The sequence below is a fragment of the Arachis ipaensis genome, chromosome B09, assembly GCF_000816755.2.
Source record: "Arachis ipaensis cultivar K30076 chromosome B09, Araip1.1, whole genome shotgun sequence".
Taxonomy (NCBI): domain Eukaryota; kingdom Viridiplantae; phylum Streptophyta; class Magnoliopsida; order Fabales; family Fabaceae; genus Arachis; species Arachis ipaensis.
Genome location: NC_029793.2, coordinates 32,877,708 through 32,884,047, shown reverse-complemented (window position 1 = coordinate 32,884,047; position 6,340 = coordinate 32,877,708). Strand labels below are relative to the sequence as shown.

At 36.0% G+C, this 6,340-nt stretch overlaps 1 long non-coding RNA gene across 1 annotated transcript in view; it reads left to right on the top strand.

Annotated features, from left to right (window-relative positions):
* LOC110267170 overlaps nucleotides 1–5,768 on the top strand; it is a 20,369-nt gene extending 14,601 nt beyond the window's left edge. Inside the window, exon 4 of the long non-coding RNA XR_002354527.1 lies at nucleotides 5,758–5,768. This is a non-coding gene — a long non-coding RNA (uncharacterized LOC110267170). The remainder of the gene's footprint in view (nucleotides 1–5,757) is intronic.

Here is a 6,340-nt window from a genome sequence, read left to right as displayed (position 1 = left end):
AAAAATAACTAAGAAAAATGAAAAAGATTTGATTTTTGAAAAAGATTTTGAAAAAGATAGGAATTTTAAATTGAAAATTTGATTTGACTCATAAAAACAACTAGATTTTAAAAATTTTTGAAAAAGTCAAATCTAATTTTCGAAATTTATGAGAGAAAGAAGGAAATATATTTTTTTGATTTTTGAATTTTTAATGATGAAAGAGAAAAACATGAAAAAGATGCAATGCATGAAAATTTTGGATCAAAACAATGAATGCATGCAAGAATGCTATGAATGTCAAGATGAACACCAAGAACACTTTGAATGTCATGATGAACATCAAGACTTATTTTTGAAAATTTTTATATGCAAAGAAAACATGCAAGACACCAAACTTAGAAATCTTTCATGTTTAGACACTATGAATGCAAAAATGCACATGAAAAATAAGAAAAGATGCAAAACAAGAAAACATCAAGATCAAACAAGAAGACTTACCAAGAACAACTTGAAGATCATGAAGAACACCATGAATGCATGAATTTTTCGAAAAATGCAAGATGAACATGGAATTGACACCAAACTTTAAATCTGACTCAAGACTCAAACAAGAATTACAAAATATTTTTTTGATTTTTATGATTTTATGATTTTTTTTTGTATTTTCTTTTAATTTTTTTTTCGAAAATCATTTTGAAAAAGAAAAATAAGGATTCCAAAATTTTTAATATGAATTCCAGGAATCTTATGCTCTTTAGTCTAAAGCTCCAATCAAAGGATCAGGCATGGCTTAATAGCCAGCCAAGCTTTAGTATGTAATTACATGCACTGAAGTGATTAGTTGAATCCTCAGTCCGAAGGAATTTGGACATGGCTTCACAGCCAGCCAGGATTCAACAAATCATCATGGAACACTAGAATTCATTCTTAAAAATTCTGAAGAAAAATATATTTTTGAAAAAATTTTTATTTTAAAAATTTTTTTTTGAAAACAAGGAAGGAATTTTTGAAAGATTTTTTTGAAAAATTTTTTGAAAATAAAACAAAAAGAAAATTACCTAATCTGAGCAACAAGATGAACCGTCAGTTGTCCAAACTCGAACAATCCCCGACAACGGCGCCAAAATCTTGGTGCACGAAATTGTGATCTCTGGTAATGGCTCCAAAAACTTGGTGCTCTAATCTCAATTCATAATTTGTCACAACTTCGATACAACTAACCAGCAAGTGCACTGGGTCGTCCAAGTAATAAACCTTACGTGAGTAAGGGTCGATCCCACGGAGATTGTTGGCTTGAAGCAAGCTATGGTCACCTTGTAAATCTCAGTCAGGCGGATATAAAATAGTTATGGAGTTTTCGAAAATAAAAGAAGGATAGAAATACTTATGTAAATCATTGGTGAGAATTTCAGATAAGTGCACAGAGATGCTTTCATTCCTCTGAACCTCTGCTTTCCTGCTGCCTTCATCCATTCAGTCTTACTCCTTTCCATGGCTGGCTTTATGCAAGGGCATCACTGTTGTCAATGGTTACATCCTCTCCTCTTGTGAAAATGGTCCAAATGCTCTGTCACAGTACAGCTAATCATCTGAGGTTCCCGATCATGATGGAATAGGATTCACCCTCCTTTTGCGTCTGTCACTATGCCCAGCAATCGCGAGTTTGAACTCGTCACAGTCATTCAATCCCAGAATCCTACTCAGAATACCACAAACAAGGTTGAGACCTTCCGGATTCTCATGAATGCCGCCATCAATCTAGCTTACACCACGAAGATTCTGATTAAGAGATCTAAGAGATAATCATTCAATCGAAGGTAGAACGAAAGTGGTTGTCAGGCACGCGTTCATAGGGAATGATGATGATTGTCACGTTCATCACATTCAGGTTGAAGTGCGAATGAATATCTTAGAAGCGGAATAAGTTGAATTGAATAGAAAACAATAGTACTTTGCATTAATCTTTGAGGAACAGCAGAGCTCCACACCTTAATCTATGGAGTGTAGAAACTCTACCGTTGAAAATACATAAGTGAAATGTCCAGGCATGGCCGAATGGCCAGCCCCCAAAACGTGATCTAAGATAGCATACAAATCATCAAAGATGTCTAATACAATAGTAAAAAGTCCTATTTATAATAAACTAGCTACTAGGGTTTACATAAGTAAGTAATTGATGCATAAATCCACTTCCGGGGCCCACTTGGTGTGTGCTTGGGCTGAGCTTGATTGTTACACGTGCAGAGGCTCTTTATGGAGTTGAACGCCAGGTTGTAACGTATTTCTGGCGTTCAACTCTGGTTTGTGACTTGTTTTTGGCGTTTAACTCCAGACAGCAGCATAGAACTGGCGTTCAACGCCCTTTTACGTCGTCTAAACTCGTTCAAAGTATGTACTATTATACATTGATGGAAAGCCCTGGATGTCTACTTTCCAACGCAATTAGAAGCGCGCCATTTTGAGTTCTGTAACTCCAGAAAATCTACTTTGAGTGTAGGGAGGTCAGAATCCAACAGCATCAGCAGTCCTTCTTCAACCTCTGAATCTGATTTTTGCTCAAGTCCCTCAATTTCAGTCAGAAAATACCTGAAATCACAGAAAAACACACAAACTCATAGTAAAGTCCAGAAATGTGAATTTAGCATAAAAACTAATGAAAACATCCCTAAAAGTAACCAGATTCTACTAAAAACATACTAAAAATAATGCCAAAAAGCGTATAAATTATCCGCTCATGAATGATCATTTGCATTTATGTCTTAAAGTTGTAAAATATTCTATATATCTCTCACCTTGATTAAAAAAAATTTTTTATTTGAAAAAAATTGAGAGATACATGAATATTTCAATTATAATAAGAATATTTCAATTATTTTGATCTGGTGGCATTGCTTTTGTTTTCTGAATGTATGAATAAGTAGTGCATATTTGAAGTTGGAACTTTAGAATGTTAGATTTTGAAAGAATGATGATGAAAGTGAAGTATTATTGGTAATTTGAAAAATCCAAAAATTAGTTCTTGAAGCAAGAAAAAGTAGCAAAAAGAAAAAGAAAAAGCATGTTGCAAAAGAAAAAAAATAATATATGCATTCGAAAAACAAAAAAAAAGAATAAGAGAAAAATCTATTACTGCCCAAAAATGCAGAAAAATGAGGGCAGATTGAAAAAGCCAATAACCCTTTAAACCAAAAGACAAGGGTAAAAGGACCAAGGCTTTGAGCATCAATGGATAGGAGGGGCTAAAGGACTAAAATCCTGGCCTAAGCAGCTTAACCAAGCAGTCGCTAACCATGTGCTTGTGGCGTGAAGGTGTCAAGTGAAAAGCTTGTGACTGAGCGGTTAAAGTTGTGGTCCAAAGCAAAAAGAGTGTACTTAAGAACTCTGACCACCTCTATATGGGGATTCTAGCAAAGCTGAATCCCAATCCAAAAGGGTTTACCCAGTTAAAGTGTCTGTGGCATTTATGTATCCGGTGGTAACACTGGAAAACAAAGTGCTTAGGGTCACAGCCAAGACTTTGAAAGCTGTGTTCAAGAATAAAAAGAACTAAACTGGGAGAGTCAATAATATCATCTGGATTCTGAGTTCCTAAAGAGACCAACATTTCTGAGTTTCAATGGATAGTGAGATGCCAAAACTATTCAGAAGCAAAAAGCTACTAATTCCCGCTCATCTAATTGAAACTAAGCTTCATTGGAAACTCTGAGATTTATTGTATCTTACTTTTCTCTTTATTCTACTGTGTTTTTAGTTACTTGGGGACAAGCAACAGTTTAAGTTTGGTGTTATGATGGCGGATATTTTATATGCTTTTTGGCATTATTTTCATATAGTTTTTAGTATGTTTTGTTTAGTTTTTTATAGTTTTAGTGTTAAATTCACATTTTTGGATTCTACTATGATTTTTTGTGTTTTTATGCAATTTCACATATTTTCTGGCTGAAATTGAGGAGCTGGAGAAAGAGTCTGATTCAGAGACAGAGAAAGCACTGTAGATGTTGTCTGGATCTGACCTCCTTGCACTCGAAAGAGCTTTTCTGGAGCTACAAAAGTCCAAATGGAGCGTTCTTAATTGCTATGGAAAGGTGACTTCTAGAGCTTTCCAGCAATGCATAATAGTTCGTACTTTGCTTCAAATTAGAAGGCCTAAAACTGGCGTCCAACGCCAGTCTCCTGCCTCCTTTCAGGCGTCCAACGACCAAGGAGAAGAGACCAGCGTACAAACTCCCAAAGAGGGCCCCCTAGCCAGTGTTCAATGCCTTATAGGCCTTATAGCACGTGGATCTCATCAAATCTCAGCCCAAACACTCACCAAGTGGGCCCCAGAAGTGGATTTTAGCACTAAAAAAAGTGTTTTACCCTTACTAGTCATTAGTTTAGTATTTAAAGTAGAAGATCACTCTTTGTTAAGGATCTTCGGCCACTTTTACACCATATTTCATTTTTACCATTGTATTTACTATTAGTATGAGTTTCTAAACCTCCTAGGTTAAGGGGAGGAGCCCTACTGAGTTCTATGAATTAATAAAAGTATTACTTTTTCTTTTCAATCCGTGTTTGATTTAATTCTAAGATGTATATTCGTTCTTCAAATTAGTGAATGGGATGGTCTGTGACAACTAGCTCTGTTCATCATACTAGGACTGCGTGCCTGACAACGACCCGTGTCTAATTGGATTCGTGTGAATACTTCAGTGGAAAGTATTGCACTGCCATCTTGATTATACACATCTCAGACGGCTAATGCACGACTTCGACGGGACTTCTCGAGACACCAGTTCAGCCAATTTACGGGGAGATTAGGGTCTCTGTGGTAGAGGCTAGAACCCAAAGGCACAGCATTCTCTGACCCGAAAGATTCAACCTTGTCTGTGGCATTTTGATAGGATCATGAAGGAGAGTAGACTGCAGAAGCTTCATCTTCAATCAGAATAGATCCACACTAACCCTGTGGTTCAGATCTGGAGGAGTATTGGCAGCTGTTCAAACCAGCGTCAATCACATACAGCCTGTCATAGAAGAAATCATTCACAATTGAAGAAGACAGTAAGACCAGAGTTAATCCAGAAGGACAAAGCAACTCCAAGCCTCAACCATCTAAGTTTTAAGATTATCATTATAAACATATCAACCTAGTTCAGATCTTACAAATCCAACAACTCTTCTATCTGCCTGACTAAGACCTGCAAGATAACCATAGCTTGCTTCAAACCATCATGGTGCCTATGGTGCAAGGTAGTAGGAAGTGTCCAGGATCTGAAAGCTTCTGCGGTAGCCTGGTGCAGAATTTATAATCCACAAAATAACCGGCAAGTGCACCAGGTCGTACCAAGTAGTACCTCAAGTGAATGAGGGTCGATCTCACGAGGATTGATGGACTAAGCAACAATGATTGAGTGATTTACTTAGTTAGACAAGCAGAAAAGAATGTTGAGAGTTCAATTGCATCAAACAGTAAATTCAGAAAATCAGAAAGCAAATAGTAAACGGGCTGTGAAATATATGGAGAAAACAGTTAAGGTTTCAGAGATATCTATCTTCCGGATTGACTTTTCTTACCAACTATTTTAATCATGCAAGATTCAATTCATGGAAAACTATATGTGACTATACCATAATTCCTTAGACCTTTTTAGTCTCCTCTAACCTTCATCAACCGCCAATTCCTTGGTCACTTGATTCAAACTAGAGGGTTAAGTTTAATTCTAGTTTATATGCCACAGAAACCCTAATTACCCAAATATAAGAGGATTATATGTCATGTATCCCGTTAAGTCTAGATAATTAGGAATTTAGGAGAAATTATTTTCAAGATGTTATTCAAGTAAAGAGCTTTTCCAAGTTATATAAGAACTCAATTAGAACAAGGGTCATACTTCCGTTCCACCCAGATTCATAAGATAAAGAACGAAAATAATTCTTGAAATAAAAATCAGTACATGAATTAAAATAGAAAAATAATAGTATCAATCTATACAATAGACAGAGCTCCTAACCTTAACAGTGGAGGTCTAGTTGCTCATGGTTCAGAAAGAAAACTAGGGTTCTGTAAAACTGTAAAGTGCGGAATAAAGTAGAAAAGAAGAGATGAGAAGAGCCCGAAGGACTGATTCTTTTCCCTTTTATATCTAATCCTAATTAATGTAAAATATATTTTCTAAAACTAAATAATATCTTTTCCTATTTTAAAATAAGATAAAGTTTTAATCAAAATTAATTAAAATCTCTGTTGATGCCTTGATTTGGCGTGGGGACCATGGTGTAGTAATGAACTGGCGCCTAACTTGGGAAATTCCAAGTTAGGTGCCACCCTTGCAGTGCCTCCAGGGAGTGCTTCACGTTGAACTGGTGCCTAACT